Here is a 13,366-nt window from a genome sequence, read left to right as displayed (position 1 = left end):
AACAGATTGATAACAGGTGTGGGTTTGTGGCCCTAGCCCACTGAGCCACTTGGGGGGAAAAAAAGCTATTGCTACAAAGTCAACAAGGCAGCTCTCCAAGCAGAAGCCCGGTCTGTTTGTGTGCTCTGTGTTTGTTTCCTAACGTTAGGCCTCGAGAAAGTCCTGAGTCCAACCAGAGTCGGAGGCAATAAAGAAATATAATCAAAACTCTGTGAGCTTCTCACGGCTGCAGACGCTGTTCAAACTCGCAAATATGCATGACACGCTTCCCTCAACCCCCCATCCCCCCCACCTGACAAATTACATACGCACTGTCACCCTCTGCACATTATGAGCTGTAAGGGAGGTACACACTCCCGCAAAGTGCATCGTGGGTCTTTTGGCTTGTCCCTCGCGTCTTAAATCATAGCCAACAACTACAGTATGTATGCAGTCACCCTCAATACCGACACATTGTGCAGGTATGGAACGTGTCCTGTCCCCCTGCAAGTGTGATGTGATTTTGATAGTTTTAAATTGAACAAGGGAATCCCATTGAAGGCAAAGTGTTCTTTTTTACAGGAGATCGCCCCAATTAACCATTGCATTTCAATAACATGAAACAAAGGGAAAGCAAAGCAATCTCTAAGCATAGAATCTGTCACGGCAAATTAAAAAAACACAGCTAAAGTTCAAGCCTCAGATGAGTGTTAGCGTGGCGGTTAGCGTTCACCATGATAGCGGTTGGCTTGGGGGTTTCAGTGGGACGGACAATTCAATGGATAAAAGAAACAAGGAGCATGTGTCCGTCTGCTTTGAAATTGGCTTTGAATGAAGTTGGGAAGTAATCCGCGGAGATGGATGTCTTGCCGTAAATGTTGGTGCCATATAAAAGGTGTATTACGTCTAGGAGCAAGCGGTAACTCAAAGGTTCTAGGGGCCTGTGGTGATCTACTTGACGGACCATTTTTAGCACTTCATTCGTCAACCAAACTTCTTACCTGTAACTAAATATTTCCCAACGAAGAAACCCCCAAAAGTGGACCTTACCATCTTGACCTCGCCGACCTCCCACCACTGCTGTGGCTTTCTTGGACTCAGATCAAATACGTTCAGACATTTCTACCATAAATTGATGCAGAATAGGGACACATTTAGAAAATAATGTTTGATCCCCCCCCCCACACACACACACACGCACACAATATTGAAACGACACCTAGGCCCATGCTTGACGGATTGTCTGTAATAAGTTGGAATCCTCCATTGTTTGATCAAACGGGCCCATTCCTCCTACGATATGATGAACTAACTAAATCAGATCCATAGATCTTCAAGTGTGGATGCTATGTGGACGTCACACACTAAACACTGAATTATTTGACATCTTTAACCAAAAACAGAAAACTGCTTTTCAACCCCTTGTTGGTCTCACATAGAGAATCCTTTTGAATTCAGAGTTAAAAGGCTGTTGCTTCGCATGCAAAGGAGGGTCTATCTATAAATACCAAGTAGTGAGATGGATAACAGTCAAGGTCCAAAGTCTGTTTTTTTAATTATTTGCAGTCGTGGCGATGTAACAATCTAAAATATTTCCACCTTGGTATAGCGTGCGAGTTTGCCAATATTTACGACATGCAGAGAAACACAGCGTTAGCTAAAGCATTGGTCCAAAACTGAACTTTTGACCAACAACACAACACATGGCCCAAACCTACACACGTCAAGGCCGAAGCCGAAGCGTGCAGTGTAAACATGTGTGCAGTGTGTGAGAGGCTCATCTCACCCAGGTATGACCTTCCTACACTGAGACTGGCTTTGGAAAAACCTGACCCCCGCCATGCACATGCACATGCCACTGGACTGTAAATATTCAAATAAGGGAAAATTCCCAGTGTGCTCTTATCAAATGGAAAAAATCAACCTGCTTTGTTTAGGTTTGCACTCCACCTCCTCCATGACTTTTTCTTCCTTTTTTTTCTTCCTTTTCCCCAAAGACGACTTTGTCCTATTATTTCCTTTGATTGAAAACAGATTACCAGAGTTGAATCTCCTGCTCACAAAGCAGAACAGCAGGTGTTTATTAAGTTTATATGTGACGCTAAATGCCTGTTTGCCAATTAGCCGCCTCCCGATTTTCCACCACGCGATCATATTGTTAATACGCAGAGGCTGATGGAGGAAGAAGGAAATTATTAAAAGCCCATCCATGGTGATCTTTTGCTCATGTGCCGGTTCCCTGATTATCTTCCTAGAAGCTTTTGATGGAGCCCATTCGCTGCGGAGAACAACCCCAAACTCATGTCATATCCGCCCGTTTGAGCGTTTCGCAGCTCCCGAGGATTTCCTTAAGATAACAGCGCTGAGTGGAGGGCTAATGAGGGGGTGGAAAGGGTACACTGGGCCTTTCCTCTCATCCACATGTTGGCCAGAGAGAGAGAGAGAGAGAGAGGAGCCTGGTCTGAAACAAGCCAGCTGTTCTCACGCCAAAGCAGCAGAAACAGGCCCCTGCCTCAGACCCTATAGTCACTGACTCTTTGTTGGCGTCACGCTCGTGTGAAGCCCAAAGGGAGTTTCTCTGGAACAACGATCGCGCATCAGAGGTGCTCATCAGCGCTCTCGTATCGGGCCCATTCCAAATCCACTTTGGCTTTTCAAGGGTCAAGTTTAACAAGACTGAGCGCAGACTGTGAAGGCTTCTCAGTCAAGCGTGCGGGCTTAGATTGGGAGGGAAAACGAGGCAGGTTGTGTACGGCCAACGTTTTTTTTTTTTCCTTTTCGGTCTCTGCCACAAAAAGGTGTCTTTGAGCACGTTTGAGCAAGGTATACTGTATTTTGCGATTTGGATGGTTTTTAAAGGAACATTTTGAAATGCTAAACCCAGCCTCGTATTGAGAGTACGGGCCTGACAATTGTATCAATGTTCTCATCTAACCCTTGGCAAGAAAAGAGACAATCTTGCCGGGCCCCCTCATAAAAACAAAATAAATCACTTTCACACTATACGTGAAAGAATTCAAACCATCGCAGGAATGATACCTGATGAATCAGAAAGTGGCCAATGGGGGCAGAGGTCACCTGTGTTAATAAGTCGGAGAGAAGAAAAAAAAACTGTAATAAATGTTAATATTCCCAAACTTGAGTCATTTCGGGGCGTAAGTGTTTCTTTTTACGACGTGGCCCTTGGAGGAGCCCTGTGGCTTTGGGAAGGGCCTCTTCTTCGCTGGCCAGCATCTCCAAAAAAACACTCTGCGATGTATGGAGTTACCTGTGTAATTTGTTTCATATGTTCTAGTATAGAAGTAATCATTTTATTCATCTGACATGCATATACGCTGCGCTTTTTAGTCTTCACAACGTTTTTCAGAGATGTTATTCCCCAGAAAATCTTTCCAAAGCAGGGAGACAGAATCGAAACCCTTTGAACCTGAAGATTCTTCTGGCTGGGAAAGTGCCTTTTGAGGGTGAACACGAGCTCCCAGACCAGGAGTGATTTCTCTCAAAGGTTGCCCAGTAATCCAAATGTTGGGTGTACCAGACAGACGCACTCGAGTGGTTTTTGAATTTTGGATCGATGCAACACGGTCAGTGTCTTTCCAAAGTTCATCATTTCTTTGCTTTGAGTGGGTTTTGCCCCGTTTTTTTTTTTTTTTCTTTTTAAGGCCGGTGATAATTACCAGCATGAATGAACATGACCACCATTTATTTCCTGTGTTTAAGGCAGCACCGATTCCATTACACAACCATTATTTAGTCTATGAATTTTGCCAACTTCAATAAAAATCGAGACGATCTCCTCCACGGTGGAACCTACACCCCTCGACACATTCATTCAGGGGTGAGGCTGCCAGAAAACTGCAAAAAGTGTCTCCACAACAGTCCGAAAAACATCATATTTTCACTGAACTCGGATGAAGAGATTTCAAATCAATCCTCTTCCAGAGTCAGAAACGTTTAAATAGCTCACTCACCCCACTAACTGTATATGCTGTAGTGAATTCCCAAACCAGTAAACAGCAAGTGTAAATCAGACATAGCAAGAATGTTTTAAGAGCAGTAGGAGTGTTGCATGAACAAGATATTGTATACATCATACTGTACATCATCAATGTGGTACGTGGCCTTTTTCTCCTCTCCGTCCACAGTGAAAGAATCTCCACATGAAATGCTTTAAACATTGAAGATGTTCTCGTGAGCAAGTGTCTAATTTCTTGAAGAATAACTTCATCGAAGTGTATGTCTCTCTCTAACCCTAACCCGCAGTCTTGGTCAGCTGTCAGAAAGCTTGCACACAACCAGATACATTTTGTTCGAGAGGACACTTTCTGCAGTGTGGTGAGTCAGCCGTGCATAAGGCCAAGGTGGAGTGTCCCACGCTGTAGGCTGCGAAGCCTATTAAAAAGTTTTATAATCCAGAAATGTTGTCGGAGGCTGGTTTTTTTCCAAGGGAAACACGGATGTAACACGGAGCCAACACGCTGACGACAGTGATGGATGTCGGTTGCAGTCGGTGATTAATTTCCTCCGTACAGAAGCTCTTCATTTCTTACCACTTACTCATAGCCTGGAAATCCAGACGCTGATATCTTGAACGATAGAGGGTCTGGCCACGATCAATAGTAATTTCCAACTCAAGGGGCGGCTCCTACTCGTGCATTTCAAATGCCACTGCACGCAGTTGGATAGCACTACAACCAATCAGAGCGATGCACAAGGTGAAGTATTAAGCCCCGTTCGTTTAGCGAACAGCTGTTAAACTGTTCAATTAAACTTTTGTCGTGGTCGGTCGGCAAAACAGAACATTCCACTTACTTGCTAATGAAAGATTTGAGTGCCGTCTTACAAATCGTAAAGGGTCGAGGCCAAAGCAGTCTCAAACTCACACAACATATCCGCAGCCATCTTTGATGTTTACTATCACGGCTTCGACGTTGCACGTCACTGTTGTCATCCGGTTACGTCCGCCCCAGAGCACCATTCAAAGGGCTCTGGCGCGCCCATATTAGATAGAACCAATTGAAACATGAGTCAGGAGTTCTGGACTTTCTGAAAAAGCTTCAATGGAGAGTGTCCAGACCAACAGGCGCAGCAAATTTAATTTGCCACCGCCTAGTGGCAGGTCTGGGAATGCCAGGCTAACTTACTCATACACATTATCAAGACCTTTCCAGCAGGAGATTCTTCTTGCTCTTACCTCCATTGTGCCCTGAGCTACAGAAACCTGTAACCAATACCAACAAGATCTGATTTATACAATAGAAAAACACACTGGGATAACTGGCCAGGTCTAGTGAAGAGGTAACCCTATATCCCCATACATAACAACGAGATCGTGTTACTGCTGTATCACTTGCTGTTTGGCTGTTTGAGGATGTACGGCCTAATGCTGCGATCATACTACACCACATTGGGCTTCCTATGTAGAGTTTTTTTTAAAGATATTTTTTGGGCATTTTTATGCTTTATTGATAGTGCAGAGAGACAGAGGTGAAATGGGGAAGAGAGGGGAGTGACATGCAGAGAACGACCGCGGGCGGGTATCGAACCCGGGTCTGCTGCTTGGCCCGGCCCGGGGGTGGGGGACGCCCTACCAACTGAGCTAAGGGCGCCCCTATGTAGAGTTTTTTTTAAAGATGTCAAATAAGGTGAACATTATAACTACCGTGAGCGGCTGGGTGGAGAGGTGAGCTTTAAATGGCCTGCATGTCATGAGGAGTGATCCAGGATTATGGGATCAGGAATGTCAAAAAATAATTGGCGCAAATTGTATACGCAGTCAAACAGACAGAAGCAGCTGTCTGTCAGCACAGAATGGAACCATCAAACCCTAAAGGGGCAATACGCCAAATCAACTCATGAGCTGCAATTTCCTCCTGAGGATGGAGACTACTAAGCCTGTGAACTAATGGCCAATAATGTTAAGTGTTGTTATCTGTGGATCTGGAGTAAATCCTTTCTCTTTGTTTTGAATGATATAATAACTGCACACTCATTTGTGTGTTGCCAGGTTGCTAGGTAAGGTTGGTAAAGAGGGGGCGTGGCTTCTCCCTTTATGATATCTTAAGGGGAGATAAATCTGACTTGGGTTTTTGAACACAGGTTTTCAGAAAGATGGAGGCGGAGAAAGCGAGAGGGTTGTTTTTTGGTCATACTTTGGGAGTCTCTAGTCACAGCGGGGACCCCATAATAATGTCATTATCATAGGTGACCATTATGGTTGCTCCAACAATATGGTCTTATTTGAGTAAAAGCTGCTGAAGTTTGTCTGATATCCACATTAATAATATTCACATTCAAGCGATTCACATGTGTTGATGTGTTTACGCAACAGCAAATTCTGCACACTGGACTAATTTTAGGGGTAATTCCATTTCCCCGGAAAGGAAAAGTCAGCAAAGACTATTCCACAAAAATAAAGCGTTAGCGCAGATTTTCTTGAAAGCGTGCAATCTCAGCACCTGGCAGAACAATTGATGAATCACTGGCATTGATCATCGAACCTGTCGAATCCCCGAAAGACACACACACACACACACAGGCTTGTGAATGCCGGGTTGGACGGGTTTTTTTAATCCCCAGTCTGCCTGGGAAAACTCTGGGTAGGGGAAGCGAGAAAGCATAATTCATCCTTCTCTCAACATTGACTGTCAAAGGTGCCCTTGAGCAATATACTCAAGCCACAACTGCACCAGTGGAGCAGCTCAGGGATCAACAGTAGAAGTCTGTGGTTTTCACAGAGCAGCTCCCGGGTGTGATGCCGTGAAACTTTATGATGCGGAGAGGAGAGCCTGCCTGCTCAGCAAAAACAAAGCTCACTGGATAAATAAAGGTGTGAGAATAGCAACACGTGAACATCTCCTGAGGTGCAACAAGAAGATCCGAGAAGAATTGAATGTGTTCAAAATCTCTCTCCTAGTCCTACTTCACGAGAAAAAAAAGAATTAAATAGCCAGTAGCAGTGTGTCTTGAGATCTGATGGCATATCCGGCCTCTGTCAGTGATATATATTGTGCCTTGACTTTGGATAAAGGCGTCAACGTATAACGCCGAGCAAATTCAAACCATTATCGTGATTCTGAAAGTATACCGCATGTGGCAATAAAGTGTAAAGCAAAGAAACAAGAGAGTCTCAATTTAGCTCTTCAGATGTTAGGGTCAAGGGTTTACAATCCTTCAGGCCTACAAATAAAGTGTGCAAATGGCCAAAAAAGTAATACATCCGTCTGCGATAGATTCTTGAATATTATTTTTTTGCAGACACTTTTCTAAATTAACTCACAATATAAACGGAGACACTTTGGAGCAATATATTTTCTCTTTGAGGGACCCTTTATTGAGAACACACCTGTGCAATAATCATGCTGTCTAATCAGCTTGATATGCAACACCTGTGAAGGGCTCACTAACAGATTTCAACACATTTTGGTAACAACATTAGAGAGAAATGGGCCTTTTGTGTACATAGAAAAAGTCTTAAATATTCCGATTTCAGCACATGAAGAATTGGAGCAAAAACCAAAGTGTTGTGTTTATGTATTTTTTTGTGTATATATGTTTTGATTGATTGCATATTTTCTTAATCATGTATATTTAGCATCAGTAAACCATATATGCTGCCATATTTATGTTTCAGGACAACTTATAATCAGGGCTCTCCTCTCCCTTCATCATCCGAAAAATGTAATGGACCACTGGCGATGCTTCAGAAAACACGAGGCTGAATTATTACGTCTGCCTCGTGAAGTTGTCCCCTGCCGTTGTTGGTTTAGCTGCGAAAGGGGAGCAGGGAGCGCTGTAGCTGTTTGTCTGCAAAGTCACTTATGCATACAGGTTGTTTTAAATGTAAGCAAAGGAGGTCCGGTGCCTAATTTGGGGATGAGATGAGGGATGGGGAGTCAAATGAAAAAGTTGGTATAAATCATACATGGTAACCAATAGGCCAAGTCTATTTATAACCCTGCTGTGATTGACATGTTAAGTCATTTTTTTGAATACCAGAGGAATGTCCTCTCCTATCCAGTGAGCATCGTGTGAGGTGAAGGTGGGGGGTGTGTGGGGTGGGACGCAGACTATCACAGGCCTCGACACAACAAGACCCTGACACTATAAGCATGCTATGGCTGTTTAGTCTTCCCCCTGAGCCTCCTGTAGAAAGAAACTGATGACGGAGGCTTTGATGACAGTGTTGCACTCCACACATACACACACTCACTTCGGGAGGCCCTTTCAAAGTAACATAATAACCATCCTGGCTAAAATAATTCTAATTTTGAGTCAGGGCTGGATCTACTTATTAAAAAAAATATGAGAACAAATGCTGGTAATTAGCTTTTTATTTCCTGTTGATCCTGGCTTGGATACAGAGAAAAGGGAGGCCAGGCGGTGAGATCAAACCACCCTGTTTAGAAGGTCAGAGGTTTCATGTGCACAGCAGACAATTCGGCCTACTTAAATGTCTCCGAGCAAGATACTGTATCTTATAGTTACATTAATACATTAACAAAAAGGGGCGACTGTGGCTTTAGGGGCGACTGTGGCTCAGTTGGTAGAGCGGGTCGGCCGATGATCAAAGGGTTGGAGGTTCGATCCCCGCCCTGACACTTGTGTCATTGTTGTTGTGTCCTTGGGCAAGACACTTCACCCACCTTGCCTCGTGTGAATGTCGATAGTTAGCCTGCTATCGGTGTATGAATGTGTGTGTGAATGGTAACGTGGGAAAGGAAAACAGGTCTCCCTTGAAAAAGAGTCTTCGGTCTCAATGGGATTTACCTGTATAAATAAAGGTTAAGAATTAAAATGCAAAACTAATTGAATAAATCAAACCCATGCTTCCATATCGTTTGTAGTTTTTAAACAACCAGGTAGTGATATAGTTGTTCAGAAGTGGTAGATTTAACTGGAAATTCCCCAATGTATTCACATATTCCTCCATAAATCTAAATCTTTCCTCAAACCAGATACTCAGAATTTTGCATTTAGTTTCAAATTGGACTTGTAAGAATTGAACGCTGCCTGATTTTCCCCCACTTTCATTGCCACATAACATCCTGTAGTTCTTTCCAGGAAACTTAATTAGAACATAATGGGGGACCCGTGAAATAAATTGTTACCACACGTGTTGACCGCCGGTTTAACTGTTGACCTGAAATGTTCTATGTCATAGAAAAAGCTGCTTGAACTTCATGTGAAACAGGCGCACACAACCGAGCCTGTGTGAGCTGGAGCGATCATCACGTCCAACAAGTTTCGCCGGCGATCGTGTAAAACCATTCGGGACGCACAAATTCACTGTGTGTTGTTGCCTGTGCTGTCACTCAAACGGCCCACTGGGTCTCATCTCTTTTCACACACCTCCACGGGCACATCTCCCTCCACATCTTTCCATCAAAACAACACAGTCCAGCCTCATCCATCATCCTGACACTGAGTGTTCTGCCTTTGACTGCACAGGATGTCCTTTGCCTCCACGTTTTGCAAAGGAATAATGGCTATTTACGATATGTTTATGTACATTACTGCGGGGCGTTGTCTACAGGAGGGCCCCCTTCGCTTTAGAGCTTCACCCTGTTAATTGACAGCTTTAAAGAGCTTCAGTAACTAACTCCCCTTTCAAGCTCAATGAGGGTGACCCGCTTGACTTCTTTTGATAAAACTTCAAATACATTTCAAGCACCGTGAACGCATCAAGTTTAAAGTCAAACCGTGTCAGTGATAGGACCACCTGGTGGGGGGGTGGGGAGGGGGGAGAAAAAAATCCTGTCTTATCCTCACATCTCAGTTAGTTCTTGACCTTGGAAAGGCTCCCGACAACTAAATGTAACATCTTGAGTGTAACGAATGCAGCTTTTTCCTCTCCCTCCCGAGCTGTTTCTTTGCAGGGCTGATATGGTGTTATGCATGTTTAAAAACTTAAAGCCTCCCACACGACCATCTGCTATCACGCTGTGTGTTGGAAAGCATTCATCACGCACTCAATCAGGTTTCGGATCCGGTAGGCCTACAAGTTAGTCCAAATCCTTTTCTTGCTTGCAGATTGTGAGAGTTAGAAACTACAAATGGGAATACAATATTGTGTATTTCGCATGGTTCTCAGCCATTACATTTGTAGTCAAGAAGTGAAGATGAAATAGGAATTATGACGCTGCAGCATGCAGATAACAACCCTCTCTCTCTCTTCTCTCTCTCTCTCTCTCTCTGATCTGCTGTAAGAGGATCTGAGGGCCTGGATTTGGCATGGCAGCTGTACAAGGCACCAAGCTTCCAAGCACACCGTATCTGTTTGCTTTGGATACTGGTGTTGTTGCGAACCTCCCGCAAGAGGATAATATTTCATTGTAATTAATAGCAGCCTGTTCTGTCTTTTGGCCGCGGGAAGGAAGCTGGTTTGCAAACATGGGGAGACGGAAATTTCGCTTCCTTGCCAGCCGTGGTTGAGCTGGATCAGCTGGACGGGCTGCAGGCAGCAGGGACAGCGTCCCCCGGACCGCAGGAAAAAAAGAAAAAAATGCTCAAGTTCAGATGGATCTACATTACCCTGCCGAAGTGCCCTTGTGCAACAGACGGAATCCTTTGCATCAGAATCAGGTTTATTTGGTCAATGCACCGTTACAGAACAATGAAATTTGCCTTCCAGTTTACACCTCGCCAAGAAACGCGAGGTGAATCCAAGAAAATCTCCCCTTATGACATCATAAGGGGAGATACATCTGACTGGTGTTTTTGAACGCAGGTTTCAGAAAGGAGGGGGTAAAATAAAGAGGGTTGTTTTTTTCTCATACTTTGCACATAGGTGACCTTTAACTTATAACGTATTTCCATCTTCCTCCACCACATCTCAGGGAAAATAAAATATATGGTATTTGTTTTACCGCACTACATTCGACTGACAGCATCAGTTACTATTACTATTGCTTTCTAGTGAAAACCTAAATCGGCTCCTTATGTGTTGAGAAGATCCTCCTCGGATCAGCTGGAAAAAGCATCGTCATGAAGCTGAAAACAGCACTATTTTCCGAGCTAGAGAAAAGTTTCGAACTTTTTTGGAGATACGTGATAATCACATGACAGCCACACACAACAGACAAATATAGATCTTGTAGAATAGGATGCACTGTTGAAAGAGTTAAAGAGTGAATGAGCTCAACCTTAAACTCCACGGCAGGAAAATGCAACACACACATTAATGCAGAGGGAATAGTAATCCAGAAACATCAGATACAATAAGGGATTTTACGTTGATACTTGTATTAAGGTTCTGATTTCAGGACTTTTACTTGTGGTGTATGTTCACAGTGTGGTATTAATACTTAGTGAAGGATCTGAATAGTTCTTCCACGTCTGCCAAGTCCGTGCACTCATGCGGAGACTTAAATCCCTGGAGATGCCAAGTAAAAGTCCCAAATTTAGCCCACCAAATCTCATCCAACAATCTTGATGTAACAAAGCCCCAAAGGTGTGAGGTTAAATCGCTTCTTGTACCCAAATCTTCTCCCTCCTCGGATGTCAGCGGGTTCATTTGCTTGGCTTGAGCTCTGTGAATTGGCATCAAGACTATAGTACAAGCGGTGTATGCAGCATAATCCCGAGAAATGCCACTGTCTAAAGCCATAATCCCCCGAAGGCTTTAAGGACTCCAGCTTTGCAAGTACACAACAACATAAAGTTCCCTGAAGAAAGTAGTTTATCTCTGAATGCGGACGTCTCACGCCACATTCGGAGAACCCAGGTGAAGTCAGGAAAGAACACGGTGGATTTATCCCTACAACGGGAACCAATCTCACCGTGAAGCCACAATATCTAGTGTAAGAATCAAAGTGGAATCTATCCTAAGCCTTACAGAGAGAGAATAAGCCCCTCAGACAATGGCCAAAAAACATCCAGCGTGCACATGACACACATCCGGCTCCGGCCAAAAACAAGAGCGGCTGTGTATGTGTGGTGAGGAAAGAGGTGCATCCCCCTGACAGATTTCCATCAACTCCCTGGTGTGATTGTTGGAGCCTCACCTCCGCCAAGAACAGTGACTCAGGCCGCACTTATGACATGTCATTAAATCAAGACTGCGGCGTATTAAGACGTGTCAGTGACAGCTTAGTGAAAGGTTTGTTTTGCGTTGTTTTTTGCATGTCAGGAGAGCTCGGCCTGTTTTGTTCGGCTCTCGGCGGTTTGGGGAAGAGAAATTAGGCCTTTACAAGTTGCAGCTGTGGCAGATTTAAAGTGTCTAAGTGGATTACTTTAATCAAAAACACGCAAAAAAAAAGAAAATTGGATTCGATGTTGAAATCAGGTTGTCCAGCTTCTTTTTCAAAGCAATGGTTCCACATTTTGAGGAGTGCACTTTCTTCCCGAGAATTAGCTGAGAGGATTGATACCACACTTGTGTGTGCAAGGTAAATGTGAGGATACAACCACAAGCAAGTTAGCTTAGCATAAAGGCTAAGCTACGGAGCTATATTTGCAGAAAGCTTTTGTAACCGATTGCACCGGTTCCCTTTTCATGCTAACCATGTCCTGGTTGTAGCATCATATTGTGTGCACAAACTTGAGATTGGCATTGATCCAACTCTGCAAGAAAGTGAATGAAAGTAAAGGTGAAACGGCAAATCTGGCCCCTTTCGAATGTAAACAAGCACCTAAAACAAATAAAATACAGCAGTTTTGTTCCATGCATTGATTCCTAACCTTTATGCTAAGCTAAGCTAGCCCGCTCCTTGCTGTTGGGATTGTTGTATTAACTTTTGGCTGCTTTAGCTTTGTTTGGTCCCATCCTAATATTCACCATTTTAATCTGTAGTGCATTGCAACCACGAGTCCCCTATCCTTTTTTTGTTTTTTCTTTAAACATCTCACCAGCCGAAAGTGTCTCTATCTCTTAAAAATCTCAGCCGCTACGCTCTTGAAACACAAGACCGCAGTATGTCTCTCGTATAGCAGGCGAATGTGTGTGCTCACTCGCCGTTTGTGGGTTTTTCTGTCTACCAAACACACTCGACTCAACAACGACTCAGTCCGGCCCTGACAATGCCCTCCTGTTGGCGTATCGCATGTCATGCAGAGAGGAGACACGGCTCTGGCAGCGCCTCACAGTAGATCACCAAACACAGAGAACAAGAGCCGCGATCCAGCTGACTGGTGGAAGCTGCTGCGCGGCACGTATCTGATACTTGACAGATTTCAGTGTGTGTGTGTGTGAGGGAAGACTGATAACTCTAAACCAGAAAGAGGGAGAGGAGACAGGTAGATTTTATGATTTGCTTTCTTTTCCTCATGCAGGAGACGCTGTTCAATCATCGGTGTTCCTTTCCACGATCCTCATCAGTGGTACAATCTTGGTATCCTGGCATCCAAAAAAGCGGAACTGACTAGCTCAGCACGCCTGATAGGAATC

This window comes from Ammodytes marinus (genome assembly GCF_949987685.1).
Source record: "Ammodytes marinus genome assembly, chromosome: 24".
Taxonomy (NCBI): domain Eukaryota; kingdom Metazoa; phylum Chordata; class Actinopteri; order Uranoscopiformes; family Ammodytidae; genus Ammodytes; species Ammodytes marinus.
The sequence above is the reverse complement of the archived record's forward strand: the minus strand, read 5'-3'. Positions refer to the sequence as shown.